This window comes from Aegilops tauschii, chromosome 2 (genome assembly GCF_002575655.3).
Source record: "Aegilops tauschii subsp. strangulata cultivar AL8/78 chromosome 2, Aet v6.0, whole genome shotgun sequence".
NCBI lineage: Eukaryota > Viridiplantae > Streptophyta > Magnoliopsida > Poales > Poaceae > Aegilops > Aegilops tauschii.
The window spans coordinates 598,838,702-598,855,689 of NC_053036.3; positions in this window are offsets into that span (position 1 = coordinate 598,838,702).

A 16,988-nucleotide genomic window follows, 5' to 3' on the forward strand; every position below is an offset into this window, starting at 1 on the left:
AGATGGCATTGCGATAGAGTAGAATGACAGTACTTGAATTTGAAAACATGTTATCATGAATGGAATAGGTACTGAAAAACAGGAAGGCATGACATATTTACATGCATGATCAGCATGCTAAGCACATGGCATTGCAACAGAGTACATACATGATACGTCTCCAACGTATCTATAATTTTTGATTGCTCCATGCTATATTATCTACTGTTTTGGACCATATTGGGCTTTATTATCCACTTTTATATTACTTTTGGGACTAACCTCTTAACCGGAGGCCCAGCCCAGATTTGCTGTTTTTTGTCTATTTCAGTGTTTCGAACAAAAGGAATATCAAACGGAGTCAAAACGGAACGAAATCAACTGGAGAAGTTATTTTTGGAAGGAAAGCTACCGGAAAAGCTTGGAGTGCACGTCAGGAAAGAAGGGAGGTGCCCACGAGGGTGGGGGGCGCGCCCACCCCCCTAGGGCGCACCCCCCTGCCTCGTGGCCCCCCCTTCGGTCCACCGACGTACTTCTTTCACCCATATATACCTACGTATCCTAAAACTTCTAGAACAGAGAATAGATCGGGAGTTCCGCCGCCGCAAGCCTCTGTAGCCACCGAAAGTCAATCGGGACCCTGTTCCGGCACCCTGCCGGAGGGGGCAACCCTCACCGGTGGCCATCTTCATCATCCCGGCGCTCTCCATTACGAGGAGGGAGTAGTTCACCCTCGGGGCTGATGGTACGTACCAGTAGCTATGTGTTTGATCTCTCTCTCGTGTTCTTGATTTGGCACGATCTTGATGTATCGCGAGCTTTGCTATTATAGTTGGATCTTATGTTTCTTCTCCCCCTCTACTCTCTTGTAATGGATTGAGTTTTCCCTTTGAAGTAATCTTATCGGATTGAGTCTTTAAAGATTTGAGAACACTTGATGTATGTCTTGCCGTGCGTATCTGTGGTGACAATGGGATATCACGTGATTCACTTGATGTATGTTTTGGTGATCAACTTGCGGGTTCCGCCCATGAACCTATGCATAGGGGTTGGCACACGTTTTCGTCGTGATTCTCCGGTAGAAACTTTGGGGCACTCTTTGAGGTTCTATGTGTTGGTTTGAACTGATGAATTGAGATTGTGTGATGCATATCGTATAATCATGCCCACGGATACTTGAGGTGACAATGGAGTATCTAGGTGACATTAGGGTTTTTGTTGATTTGTGTCTTAAGGTGTTATTCTAGTACGAACTCTAGGGCTGTTTGTGACACTTATAGGAATAGCCCAACGGATTGATTGGAAAGAATAACTTTGAGGTGGTTTTGTACCCTACCATAATCTCTTCGTTTGTTCTCCGCTATCAGTGACTTTGGAGTGACTCTTTGTTGCATGTTGAGGGATAGTTATATGATCCAACTATGTTATTATTGTTGAGAGAACTTGCACTAGTGAAAGTATGAACCCTAGGCCTTGTTTCCTACCATTGCAATACCGTTTATGCTCACTTTTATCATTAGTTACCTTGCTGTTTTTATATTTTCAGATTACAAAAACCTATATCTACCATCCATATTGCACTTGTATCACCATCTCTTCGCCGAACTAGTGCACCTATACAATTTACCATTGTATTGGGTGTGTTGGGGACACAAGAGACTCTTTGTTATTTGGTTGCAGGGTTGTTTGAGAGAGACCATCTTCATCCTACGCCTCCCACGGATTGATAAACCTTAGGTCATCCACTTGAGGGAAATTTGCTACTGTCCTACAAACCTCTGCACTTGGAGGCCCAACAACGTCTACAAGAAGAAGGTTGTGTAGTAGACATCAAGCTCTTTTCTGGCGCCGTTGCCGGGGAGGCTAGGTAAGTGAAGGTATATCTTTAGATCTTGCAATCGAATCTTTTTGTTTCTTGTTTTAGCACTAGTTTAGTTTATAAAAGACAACTACAAAAAATGGAATTGAGTTTGTCTCACACGCTTCATCTTTTTAATATCTTTCGTGAGTATGATGGAAAGGAAAATTGTGCCAAAGTACTAGAAGAAGAATGCATTAAAATGTTTGGCACTAAATCTTTGAATAATGAGCATGATTGCAATGGTGTTAGTATGAACTCCTTGAATATCCATAGTACTAATGATGATTGCACTAGTTATGATGAAAATGCCTCCTATAAACATGTCATTTTTTGTGGAGTGCAATGGGTTTGTAAGTACACACCAATTAGGGAAGATAGATATTGAAAGAGGCATAAGTACTGAAACCAAATTGTTGCAAGAAGAGCTAGATGAATGTGCTAAAAATTTAATTTTTCTTAGCCCTACTTGTGAACTTTGCAATGAACTTGATCATTTTAGTACCCAATGCAAATTGTTTCATGATCGTATCGTGTCCAAAATTGTGATGACTTGATTTCCCTTGCACATCATAATGATATTAGTTTGCTCTTGGGTTATGAAGAAATTAAACATAGAATTAAGGATGTTCCAAAATTTGCCCTTGATTAAGTTCTTCATTTTAATCTAGAAGAAATTTATATCTATTGTGCGGTGAATTGCATTGAAAATCCTTATATTGCCAATTACATATTGAAAAGAAAACTAATAGAAGATGAAGAGAATACTAATGAAAGGGAAGAAACTTCCCAATATCCTCCTATTATTTCTTATGATGAATCAGGTAACGAGGAGGAGCCCTCTATTCAACCAATCTCATTAATAAGGAGCTCCAAAAAGAAGATTGAACCCACACATGATGTGGTAAAGAAGAAGAAAAGAAAAAGGAAGAGAGGTAAAAAGGTATCTCTCCCAAATAAAGTTGCTCCTATTATTGCTGTGCCTCATGAAAATGAAGATGATACACTTGATGATGATCTCGTTATGCCTATTGCTTGTTGTGATGATTATGATTGGGAAGATAATGATACTTCTTATGATCTTGAAAATCTTTTTGGCACTTGCTTGGAAGAATATAATAATTGCTATACTATTGGTGCTATCCATGCTATTAATGATGAGAGTGATTATGCTTATGATATGAAAAGGCCCAAGCTTGGGGAAGCTATGTTTGATGAGGATGACATATTTGAGAATATATTTGCTGCAATTAATGTTTGTCCCAAGCTTGGGGATGCTATGTTTAATGAAGATGATATTTTTAGCCTCTCAAGTTTTGATATGCAAAGTTGTTATGATGATAGCATGCCTTTTACCTATGATGATTATATTTATGAAAGTGGGTTTGGAAGAGTGTCAACTTTAGGAAGTAGTGATCCCACAATTTTGGAGGATGTTGAATCTTATAATACTTATGAAAGTGGATTTGGAGAGGTCATGACTTTATTTAGAGATATATCCACTATTTCGGAAGAGGTTTCAATTGATTATGATGAGAACAAAGTTGCTACCTATGATGATTATTGTGATTAAACTTATGCTATAAAGAGTAGTGATGATTATATTTATAAAACTTGTCATGATTATGAGTACCCTTTCTCTGAACATTACTCTTTTAATGTGGAAACAATTTATAGTATTCAAGTCTCTTATGATACTCCCACTATTCCGAATGAGAAGAATTTTGCTTATGTGGGGAATAATAAAATTTATATGCTTGTAGATCATGAAAAGAATGCTTTAGGTGCTGGTTATATTGTTGAATTCATTCATGATGCTACTGCAAATTATTATGAGGGAGGAATATATGCTTGTAGGAATTGCAATAATATCAAGTTTCCTCTCTATGTGCTTAAAGTTTTGAAGTTACGCTTGTTATGCCTTCCTATGCTAGTTGATTATTGTTCCCATAAGTTGTTTGCTCACAAAATCCCTATGCATAGGAAGTGGGTTAGACTTAAATGCGCTAGTCATATTCTTCATGATGCTCTCTTTGTGTTTCAATTCTTATCTTTTATGTGAGCATCATTGAAATCATCATGCCTAGCTAGGGGCATTAAACGTTAGCGCTTGTTGGGAGGCAACCAAATTTTATTTTAGTTTCTTGCTTTTTGGTTCTGTTTAGGAATAAATAATCCATCTAGCTTCTGTTTAGATGTGGTTTTGTGTTTTAATTATTGTTTGTGCCAAGTAGAACCTTTGGGAAGACTTGGGTGAAGTTTTTATGATCATGCTGTAAAAAACAGAAACTTTAGCGCTCACGAGATTAGCTAAAACGTTTTACTGGATAGTGCTATTTAGTTTATTCTTTTTGCAGGTGATTACTAGACAAATTCCTAAGGTCCAGCAATTTATTTTAGAATTTTTGGAGTTCCAGAAGTATGCGTTAGTTACAGATTACTACAGACTGTTCTGTTTTTGACAGATTCTGTTTTTCGTGTGTTGTTTGCTTATTTTGATGACTCTATGGCTAGTAAAATAGTTTATAAACCATAGAGAAGTTGGAATACGGTAGGTTTAACACAATTACAAATAAAGAATGAGTTCATTACAGTACCTTGAAGTGGTGTTTTGTTTTCTTTCGCTAACGGAGCTTACGAGTTTTCTGTTAAGTTTTGTGTTGTGAAGTTTTCAAGTTTTGGGTAAAGATTCGATGGACTATGGAATAAGGAGTGGCAAGAGCCTAAGCTTGGGGATTCCCAAGGCACCCCAAGGTAATATTCAAGGACAACCAAGAGCCTAAGCTTGGGGATGCCCCGGGTGGCATCCCCTCTTTCGTCTTCATTCATTGGTAACTTTACTTGGAGCTATATTTTTATTCACCACATGATATGTGTTTTGCTTGGAGCGTCACTTTATTTTATTTAGTTTTGCTTGCTGTTTGAATAAAAACCAAGATCTGAAATTATCAAATGGGAGAGTCTTCACATAGTTGTATAATTATTCGACTACTCATTGATCTTCACTTATATCTTTCGGAGTAGTTCGTCATTTGCTCTAGTGCTTCACTTATATCTTTTAGAGCACGGTGGTGGTTTTATTTTGAAGAAATAGATGCACTCTCATGCTTCACTTATATTATTTTGAGAGTCTTAAATATCATGGTAATTTGCTTAAATAATCCTAATATTCTAGGTATTCAAGACTAGTAATAACTTTCTTATGAGTGTGTTGAATACTAAGAGAAGTTTGATGCTCGATAATTGTTTTGAGTTATGGAGGTAATAATATCAAAGTCGTGCTAGTTGAGTAGTTGTGAATTTGAGAAATGCTTGTGTTGAAGTTTGCAAGTCCCGTAGCATGCACGTATGGTAAACGTTATGTAACAAATTTGAAACATGAAGTGTTCTCTGATTGTCCTCCTTATGAGTGGCGGTCGGGGATGAGCGATGGTCTTTTCCTACCAATCTATCCCCCTAGGAGCATGCGCGTAGTGCTTTGGTTTTTGATGGCTTGTAGATTTTTGCAATAAGTATATGAGTTCTTTATGACTAATGTTGAGTCCATGGATTATACGCACTCTCACCTTTCCATCATTGCTAGCCTCTTCGGTACCGTGCATTGCCCTTTCTCACATTGAGAGTTGGTGCAAACTTCGCCGGTGCATCCAATCCCCGTGATATGATACGCTCTTTCACACATAAACGTCCTTATATCTTCCGCAAAACAGCCACCATACCTACCTATTATGGCATTTCCATAGCCATTCCGAAATATATTGCCATGCAACTTTCCACCATTCCGTTTATTATGACACGCTTCATCATTGTCATATTGCTTCGCATGATCATGTAGTTGACATCGTATTTGTGGCAAAGCCACTATGCATAATTTTCATACATGTCACTCTTGAATCATTGCATATCCCGGTATACCGCCGGAGGCATTCATATAGAGTCATACTTTGTTCTAGTATCGAGTTGTAATCATTGAGTTGTAAATAAATAGAAGTGTGATGATCATCATTTTCTAGAGCATTGTCCCAAGTGAGGAATAAAAAAATAAAAAAATAAAAAAATAAAGAGAAAGGCCATAAAAAAGAGAAGGCCCAAAAAAAGGAGAGAAAGGCCATAAAAAAAGAGAAGGCCCAAAAAAATGAGAGAAAAAGAGAGAAGGGACAATGCTACTATCCTTTGCCACACTTGTGCTTCAAAGTAGCACCATAATCTTCATGATAGAGAGTCTCTTGTTTTGTCACTTTCATATGCTAGTGGGAATTTTTCATTATAGAACTTGGCTTGTATATTCCAACAATGGGCCTCCTCAAGTGCCCTAGGTCTTCGTGAGCAAGCAAGTTGGATGCACACCCACTTAGTTTCTTTTGTTGAGCTTTCATTCATTTATAGCTCTAGTGCATCCGTTGCATGGCAATCCCTACTCCTCGCATTAACATCAATCGATGGGCATCTCCATAGCCCATTGATTAGCCTCGTTGATGTGAGATCTTCTCCTTTTTGTTTTCTCCACATAACCCCCATCATCATATTCTATTCCACCCATAGTGCTATATCCATGGCTCGCGCTCATATATTGCGTGAAAGTTTATAGGTTTGAGATTACTAAAGTATGAAACAATTGCTTGGCTTGTCATCGGGGTTGTGCATGATGAGAGCATTCTTGTGTGACGAAAATGAAGCATGACTAAACTATATGATTTTGTAGGGATGAACTTTCTTTGGCCATGTTATTTTGAGAAGACATAATTGCTTAGTTAGTATGCTTGAAGTATTATTATTTTTATGTCAATATGAACTTTTGTCTTGAATCTTTCGGATCTGAATATTCATGCCACAATTAAGAAGAATTACATTGAAATTATGCCAAGTAGCATTCCACATCAAAAATTATCTTTTTTTATCATTTACCTACTCGAGGACGAGCAGGAATTAAGCTTGGGGATGCTTGATACGTCTCCAACGTATCTATAATTTTTGATTGCTCCATGCTATATTATCTACTGTTTTGGACCATATTGGGCTTTATTATCAACTTTTATATTACTTTTGGGGCTAACCTATTAACCGGAGGCCCAGCCCAGATTTGCTGTTTTTTTGTCTATTTCAGTGTTTCGAAGAAAAGGAATATCAAACGGAGTCGAAAAGGAACGAAATCAACTGGAGAAGTTATTTTTGGAAGGAAAGCTACCGGAAAAGCTTGGAGTGCACGTCAGGAAAGAAGGGAGGTGCCCACGAGGGTGGGGGGCGCCCACCCCCCTAGGGCGCGCCCCCCTGCCTCGTGGCCCCCCCTTCGGTCCACCGACGTACTTCTTTCACCCATATATACCTACGTATCCTAAAACTTCCAGAATAGAGAATAGATCGGGAGTTCCGCCGCCGCAAGCCTCTATAGCCACCGAAAGTCAATCGGGACCCTGTTCCGGCACCCTGCCGGAGGGGGGAACCCTCACCGGTGGCCATCTTCATCATCCCGACGCTCTCCATGACGAGGAGGGAGTAGTTCACCCTCGGGGCTGAGGGTACGTACCAGTAGCTATGTGTTTGAGCTCTCTCTCTCTCTCGTGTTCTTGATTTGGCACGATCTTGATGTATCGCGAGCTTTGCTATTATAGTTGGATCTTATGTTTCTTCTCCCCCTCTAATCTCTTGTAATGGATTGATTTTTCCCTTTGAAGTAATCTTATCGGATTGAGTCTTTAAAGATTTGAGAACACTTGATGTATGTCTTGCCGTGCGTATCTGTGGTGACAATGGGATATCACGTGATTCACTTGATGTATATTTTGGTGATCAACTTGCGGGTTCCGCCCATGAACCTGTGCATAGGGGTTGGCACACGTTTTCGTCGTGATTCTCCGGTAGAAACTTTGGGGCACTCTTTGAGGTTCTATGTGTTGGTTTGAATAGATGAATTGAGATTGTGTGATGCATATCGTATAATCATGCCCACGGATACTTGAGGTGACAATGGAGTATCTAGGTGACATTAGGGTTTTGTTTGATTTGTGTCTTAAGGTGTTATTCTAGTACGAACTCTAGGGCTGTTTGTGACACTTATAGGAATAGCCCAACGGATTGATTGGAAAGAATAACTTTGAGGTGGTTTTGTACCCTACCATAATCTCTTCGTTTGTTCTCCGCTATCAGTGACTTTGGAGTGACTCTTTGTTGCATGTTGAGGGATAGTTATATGATCCAACTATGTTATTATTGTTGAGAGAACTTGCACTAGTGAAAGTATGAACCCTAGGCCTTGTTTCCTACCATTGCAATACCGTTTACGCTCACTTTTATCATTAGTTACCTTGCTGTTTTTATATTTTCAGATTACAAAAACCTATATCTACCATCCATATTGCACTTGTATCACCATCTCTTCGCCGAACTAGTGCACCTATACAATTTACCATTGTATTGGGTGTGTTGGGGACACAAGAGACTCTTTGTTATTTGGTTGCAGGGTTGTTTGAGAGAGACCATCTTCATCCTACGCCTCCCACGGATTGATAAACCTTAGGTCATCCACTTGAGGGAAATTTGCTACTGTCCTACAAACCTCTGCACTTGGAGGCCCAACAACGTCTACAAGAAGAAGGTTGTGTAGTAGACATCAATACACTCCAGGACATTATATGCATGTTGTACCCATATCACGGGCCAAGTTAGAGCAAGGACCTTGTGGGGTGAAGAGGATTCAACATCTTTCTGCAAGTCTTTTGAAGAACTGCGTTTACATGTTCCATCATATTGGGTATCATTGACATCAAGTTTATTGGCCTTTACATTGCTCCGTGAGGTTCTTGTGGATATATCAGTGTGTGCAATTATATCTGACATGCATGGAATACAACTAGTAGTTAGATTTATGTAATGAGTGCCTATAGGAGATGACATAAATAGTAGGAATGGGGTTAACTAGCAGCAACAGGTCTCAAAAACTAAAGGCAGAACACAGATGAAAAGCTACAGAATATGTATCGTTTGTACTCGAGATTAACTAGATGGCACACAAAAGTATTAAAGAACAACATAGGTAATACTAGAAGTGGTATAATACTATAATCACCAGCCTGTGGGATAGCATTGGCTGATGGATGATAACTATGGAACAGTGTTACCTAAAGAACAAGTATCTTAGCTGAACTATGGAACAGCGTTAACTCCTGAACAAGACCCGTAAGATATCAGCATGAATATACAGTGAAATGTGATAATCTATTTAACATGCTTAGATGAATAACAAAGCCATAAATGTTGCACACAAGTAAGATGAGGGTACAACCTATCTGGCCGCCATCCATAGGAGTGAGCATCATGTGCTGACTTGTCGATGGCCCTGCAGTTGTTGTGGCTGTCCATGTCGGGCACGCGCATTCGATGTAGGGAACTATTGAGTGAGGACTATAGCTCCCTTCTGGTGTATGCTTCCCTTGTTGGAGCAGCTGCAGTGAGTCGGAAGACGGTGTGGCTAAAGATGCAGATAACGCATAATGTTAAGAGCGACACATCTCTTTGATCTGAAGAAATACACTAAGAGATCAACGGCAAGGTGCGAGAGTGGTCACACATCTATTGACTGAGACTAAATTGGGGTCACACGATTTTATTTTATTTTGGTACTGTCCGATCTACGCCGGATGGCTTGATGGCCGTCTTGTGCCTCCCGGCTAACACTGTTAGGAATCTTCCCCGAAGAGCCAGCGACCAACGGCAGAGCAGCTTGCCTCCGCCGTCCGTGGCCCTGGCCAAAACCCCGCTCCGCGCCCCACCGCACTGTCGTGGTTGCGCCGCCCCCGGGCCAATCCACAAAGACTCCCCGTTATCCAGATCCGGCGGCGGCAGTACCTTGAACCCACGCAACTCTAAGATAGCCATCTAAGCGCTACTTCCACGGCGAACTTGCGGCCCCGCACCCTTACGTTAGACACCAGCCAACCGACAGCCTAGGAGCTCCGCCGCCTCGAGGGGTGCTGCTTCCCATTGGGAATCGATTGGCCCAGAATAAAAATTCAGACAACTGACGCCTAAATAAAGTGATTTGAGATGAGGGTGCGACCTATCTGGCGGCATGGTGAAGTAGGCAGGTCCAGCTGCCGAGTCGGTGAGGCCGGCGCGGTTGTGGTGGCCACCGGCGGCAGGGAAACAGCGATGTCACGATGGTCGACGGCTACGGGGAAGCAGCGCCGGAACTCTGGACGGATCCGAAGTTGGAGCCGCTCCGGTGCCGTGAACAACGGTGGGGGTGAATCGTCTCCGGTACGGTTCACGCGACCGTCGTCGAGGCAGCTCCAGCAGCACGGAGTAAGAGGCACACGGCCTAGTGCATGACGGCAAATGGACAGCGTCTCCGGCATTAGGGAGGAGGGCGGCTGTGAAATTGGTGCGGTGGGGGAGGCATGGAGGAGGGGCTGAGGTTTCGCGGCTCTGGAGAAGGGAGCTTCCGAGGAGAAGGTGATTTGGCGCCCACAAGGTATGAATGGGGGGGGAGTGGGAGGGGAGTGGAACCATTTATTACGGACGCATTTGTCTGAAATGTGAGGGGGAGTTACAGTTCTACCCCTGCCTTTAGGCTTCTCGGCTTGGGTCTGTGTACTGAGGGTTGGGGATAGTAGAGTAACTTTGCTTCTCCCCAAATAGTGGGCGGGAGCGATTTCGGGCGAGGAGGGCGTGTTTTGAAATATAGTGGGCGCGAGCAATTTCGGGCGAGGAGAGCGTGTTTTGAAATAGTGGGCGCGAGCTATTTCGGGCGAGGAGAGCGTGTTTTGCCGACCATGGTTTATGAATTATTCGGCACATGTCATTTCGTCCGAGGAGAAGGCGTGCTTGGATGAAGTTATGAACCTACCCTCGATGCACAACGGGCCAATTAATGCGTCTCCCACAAAGGAAGGTAATTTCGCGTCTCCCATTTATTTGCTCGGGCGAATTCCATCGAGCAGAGGATGTTTAACGGTTCGTTCAAAATTTGGGAGAACGAGCATCCACGTCTACCTTACCAAGTCGATTCGAATCAAATTTAGAAATATTAGCTTGCCACTTCTTTTTTAGATGGAGAGATGATGCTCGGGAGTAATGTGTTTTACATGCTCGTTGCTAGCGATTTACTATATGACAAATAGTTGACCCACTCAAAAACGGGAATCAAACCCAAAATGAAATATCTCGATTCAATGAAATAGCTCGTTCACCAGGTCAAAATAGTGAACTAAATCCAAAATTGAACACCTCAATCGAATAGCATGTTGTACAGTATTATAGTACTCCATGAGCATGTTGAAAGTCAAATTAATGAACTTGTTTGATATACGCATATATCCGTTCATGTGTGGATTGCAGACAACATGTTCTCCAATTTAAATATTTGAATGCAAGTTTATATCGAAACATGGTTTATATCAGTCTTTGATGCATAAAACGCGACCTCCCCCTCTCCCGGACTCCTCTCTCTCTCTCTCTCTATCTCTCTCTCTCTCTCTCTCTCTCTCTCTCTCTCGCCGACAATCTTCAATTCTGTCGCACGCATCCAACACACAAACCTTGTCGGTCCTCTCTCTTTCTCTCCATCTCTCTCTCTCTCTTTGTGTGTGTGCGTGGGGGGGTCTTTCTAGTTCGAATGCATATATACTCCATCTATAGGTCTCTCTCGCACACTATGTATGATTCTCTAGTCCAAGCTAGATATCTTGGGTGCACTCATCATACGCACACAAATTCCTTGGCTCGTTGCCCGTAACTCTCTCACGCACCACTCTGTCGTCTCGGAGCTCTTCCCCCTCTCTCTCAAACTCTCCATCTACCTGGGTCACACATACACATGCATATCTCACTCACACTCGATAGGCCCATCTAAAACTCTATCTCTCTCCCTCGTTCTCTCTCCATCTCACATGCACACACACACACAATCTCATGCCTAGCTAGCCAAGTACGATGGTCTCTCACTCAATTGTAGGCACACGCAGTCCCCCCTATATGTATATGACTAGCTAATCTTAGTCTCCATCACAAACATGTGCGTGGTCTATCTCGATTTCTCTCGGGGCATCTTTCTATTGCGCACGCACCTCCCTTGATCTCCCACCCATATAGTCCCCTCACGATCTCGAGGGGGTCTCTCTATCACAAACACACCCTCTAGCCCTCCCCGTGCGTCCATGTTCTCCATGTGTCCCTCTCGACCTTTGTTCCTTGTTGGTCAGACCTCTATTGGACATGTGCTATAGGGGTGTCTCTCTTCATTGCAAACAATCACACACTAGCTATCTTCGTGTATTTCCTCGCCTCGCTTTTCTATCTCGGAGATGCATGTGTGATATGTTCGCCTAAGAAACGAAAAAACACACTCTCTCTCTAATTTATCGTTTGTTGTCACTTTCTCTTTCACACACATACTCTTTTTGCACACTTACTCATTCTCCTTCACACGCACTTGATCCCTCTCGACTTAGGCACTCTCCTCGGTCCATAGCATATTGATTTATTGAAAAGTCAAACATCACGAAGTTTGACCATGTACGTGGAGAAAAACAATTACATCTGGAATGGCAAACATATACCATTAGATTCACCATGAGATGTAGTTTTGTATGATGTATCTTTGGTATTGAAGATATAAATAACATTTGTGTAAACCTGATCAAAGTTTCCAAAGTTTGACTTCTAAAAAACTTACATGCACTGCATTATCGAGCGGATGGAATATCTCTTTCCCCCTCTCAGCTATCTGACGCACCACTCAGCCTTATCGGGGCTCCTCAATCTCTCTCGAACTTTATATCTCCCTGGTTCACACATACACATGTCTCGCTCGCGCTATACATATAGACCCATCCAACACTCTCCGCCCTTGTTCTCTCTCTATGTGACATGCACCCCCCTAATAAGTACCATAATCCCTCACTCCATCATAGGCACAAGCACTCCCCCCCCCCTAAGTATGATTATCTCTCACTAGCCATCAGGAACACACGTATTGTCTCCTTCCATCCATACGTCTATCTCGATATCTCTCGGGGTATCTTCTATCGCGCACACACCTTGTCACTCGATCTCCCACCCATGTAGTCCCATCACGATCTCCAGGGGATCTCTCTATGACAAACATACACTCTCTACTCCCCATGTCTGCATTTTCTCCGTACGTCTCTCTCGACCTCTCTCCCTTGTTTGTCAGACCCCTCTTGGCCACGTGCTAGGGGTCTTGCTCTCTCGGTTGCAAACAACCACACACTATCTCCTCACCTTGCTTCCGTTGTCAAAGATGCATGTGTGATATGTTTGCATAAGACACACACGTTTTTTCTTGACTTTTATCGAGTGTTGTCCATGTCTCTTTCACACACACACACACACTTTTTTCACTCACTCTTTCTATTTCTCTCTCTCTCTCTAGTTAGGGACTCTCTCACGTCCATAAGCATATGGATGTTTTGAAAAGTCAAACCTCAGAAAAGTTTGACCAGGTATATGTGGAGAAAAACATTTACATCTGGAAAGATCATTAGATTCATCACAACATGTACTTACTTCATACTATCATTTATCTTTGGTGTTGTAGATATAAGTAATTTCTTTATAAACTTGGTCAAAGTTTCAAAAGTTTGACATTAAAAAAATGTTGGAACTACATTATCGAACGGAGGGAGTAGCTCTTTCTCTCTCTCTCTCTGCTATCTCTCACGGGCCTCCCCTCTCACACGAACACTCTATACCGACGGATTATACGCTCACTATGTCAGCGTATAGCTCTGTATATTGTTTAGTTGACCGGTCAACCAGTCCACATGCTGCCTTGTCAGCTCGTGTTCTGTATCTTCGTGTGCTGGCCCATGTGGCAGTGGGTGAAAATAAGTAAACTAGAGGCCCATCTGACACGCGGTGAAGTAAACAAAGTTGAAACCACTCGGGGTAGCACCCCGCACGCTAGTAAATTGAGGGCGCATTGAGCACACACTTCTTCTGCGTGGAGGACGCACTCGCGCACAATTCACCACTGCACGGCGGCATGCACAGAAGGACGCACTCGCGCACACCCAGCACACAACACACACCAGCACACGTGTACACAGGCGTCGCCGCCGGTTGAGATGGACGGTGAGGCAGCCAACAAGCGGAGGCAGCTCGAGCCAAAACCGCATCCGGCGAGCCTGGACTTCATCAGCAGCCTCCCCGATGACATGCTGCTCGTCATCATTGGCCTCCTCCCCACCAAATTTGCCATGCGGACCGCCCTACTCTCCCGGCGGTGGCGCCCCCTCTGGCGCCGCGTCCCCCTCAACCTCACCGTCGACAACTGCCTCTGTGACGGGGATTGCAAACGCATGGCCGCAGTCTCCAAGATCCTTTCATCGCACCCTGGGCCAGCCAGACGCCTTGACATCCGCATGTTCGGTACCAACTGCAAGGTCCAACCCAAGTTCGACGAGTGGTTCTTATCCCCCGCCCTAGATCAGCTCGAGGAGCTCAGCTTTGAAGCTGGACGATGTCGCTCTCTACCGCCGTCCGCGCTCCGCCTCGCGCCAACGCTGCGTCGCGCCAGCTTCAGCTCCTGCTATCTTCCCCAGATTAATGCCGCGCCCGCCCTTCTTCTCCCTCAACTCAAGCAGCTCGACCTCTTCGACGTTGTCATCTCGAAGAAGGCTATGGAGCACCTGCTCCGCAGCTGTACTGCGCTCGAGTACCTTCGTCTTGAGCAGATCCACGGGTTCATTAGCCTCCACATCGCCTCGACGAATCTCCGATGGATTTATGTGTCTTTCTGGCCCCGCAACAAGACATCAATTGGGAAGAGATCACTCCAGCTGTTCCACGTTATGGTCATTGAGAATGCACCTTTCCTTGAGAGATTGCTTGTATCGGATCTAGAAGGTCCAACGAAAATCAGGGTCATTGACGCGCTGAAATTGACAGCGTTGGTGCACTCGTCTGCCAAATTCTCCGAACTCTTTATTGGATCCGTAATTGTTCAGGTACAGCACTCATCTTCTTCTCCGTCTTCTTGAAATTCACATTTTTAAATTTCTTCTTGATGTGTTTATGACCGTCTTCCAGAAAATGATTCCCACAAGCTTGACCCAGTCTATGCGCACAGTGAAGATCTTGGCAATAAAATCTATCGGCCCCAATCTGGATCAAGTTGTTGGATTCCTTACATGCTTTCCGTGCACGGAGAAGCTACTCATCAAGGTGAAACTTCTTTCCTATTAGTAAACGGTAATCACAGCGTAGCTCAAATTTTTCGTAATTTTCCCAAATTACGATGACAAGTGTAGTGTTCAAAACTACATCTACGCACTGCACCGAAAGAAATGTTTTTAGTATTTTTTCTCACGTGATCACCTGCATCTTTTTTTGTTGTATTACTATAGTAGCCTAGGCTAGTCATAGTGGAAAGTAACTTAGACTACTCCAGTAACTCTATGGTTACCCTAAGAGCAAGTACTACCTCCGTCCTGGTTTACTCTTCCTATTTTGTAGTACCAAAATTTGACCATAGATTTAACTGACAAAATGTTAATGCATGTCACTAAGAACTATATCGTTGGATTCGTATTTGAACATAATTTCAAATGGTGTAATTTTTAGTGACATGCATTGGCATTTTCTTACATAAATATATGGTCAAAATTTTATACTAAATAAGAGGTAGTACAAAAGTGGGCTATAACGGCCCTCCACTATGTAGGCCAAAACACGTGCCAAATTCACTTGTGATGCATTTGGCATCGATGCCCCTCCATTGCTCACCTGGTGCCCCAATCTGGATCACCTACTTTGCTCTGGTGCCAAATTAACTCACGCAATGAGAAAACACCTGCGTGGGAGAGAGAGGGGACTGAGGTAATAAAAAACACTTGTTTGTGAGAGTGAGAGGCTGGTGTAGTTGGTTTGATTGATTTGTTTATACATGTGGGTCTGTGTGCACAGCGGTGCCAACTCTCTCACATCGCGAGAGCGGTGCCAAAATCTTTTGATTTGACATTGATGCATATTATGTGGCATACTTTTGCGAAATATGGCATCGGCCACATAGTGGAAGGCAACAAATGCCCAAGCTCTTCACGTACTCCTAGGTAAATGAGAGGAAAGAGAAAGAGAGAGAGTGAGTGAAAAAATATCACTAGCCAGCCAACCCTATCGTATGAGCGAATGATATTGGTACCTCTTGATGACACATCAATCTTATACAGCCAGCTGCTCTAATATGTTCTCTTCTTTTGCAGATAAAAAAAGACCTGAAAGTGAAAAATGTGCTGCACTATAACAATCTCATCGAATGCCTTGATCTCCATCTTACAGAAATTGATTTGATCGACTACCGAGGCAGCACATCTGAGATTAAATTGGCCAGGTTCTTTGTTCAGGAGGCAAGTGTGCTCAAGGTAATGAGGTTTGGCATTCTCTGGCGCAACAATGAATGGCGTGCTGATCACCGCAAGCGTCTAAGCCTAAATGACAAAGTCTCCGCAGAAGCTAAATTCGTTTTTGAAACATCAAGTGGCCAGAGACTCGAAAACTTATTTGCCCATTAGTAACTTGTCAGGGTGGTGGATTTTAGTTTGTACGATAATGCTGCATCCACCTAAAGTAACAAAAGTTCTTACGTAAACTTCCTAGTAATTCCCTCTTCGTAGGTGCAGCATTACTCCTAACATTTGTAATATCAGTTTGAAACTTGTAATATTGTTGTGTCCTATTCCTGCTTTTTCAAAATCCTGCGAATCAAACAGGTCCTGAGTTGGTGATGATGTTGTGCCTGCCATCTTTCACCAATAGCCGTCGGATCTAGATCTGACGCATACAAACCAAACTTCTCCAGTTGCAAAAAGATGCCCGCACTTGTTCCCTATTTACAAACAACTCCTTGTCTCTCACAATCAGCCTTATCTCCTCCCCACCACATCTAGAAGGCCATGGAAAAATCTGGCGCGATGGCCGCTGCCGGCGCCGTCCACCCCCCAATCTTGGTGTTCTGTGCAATGCACGGGCATCTACGCACGGGAAATTATGTCAAACACGGCTAGTTGTAAGCAGGCTAGGTCTACAGCCATGATGATAGTGACTGCAGAGGTGAGGCTGACTATGGTATGCTGAACACGGTGCCTATACTCAGGTGTCATCTCCGGCGTAGGGTCTTGTCACTTCACTGTGAGGA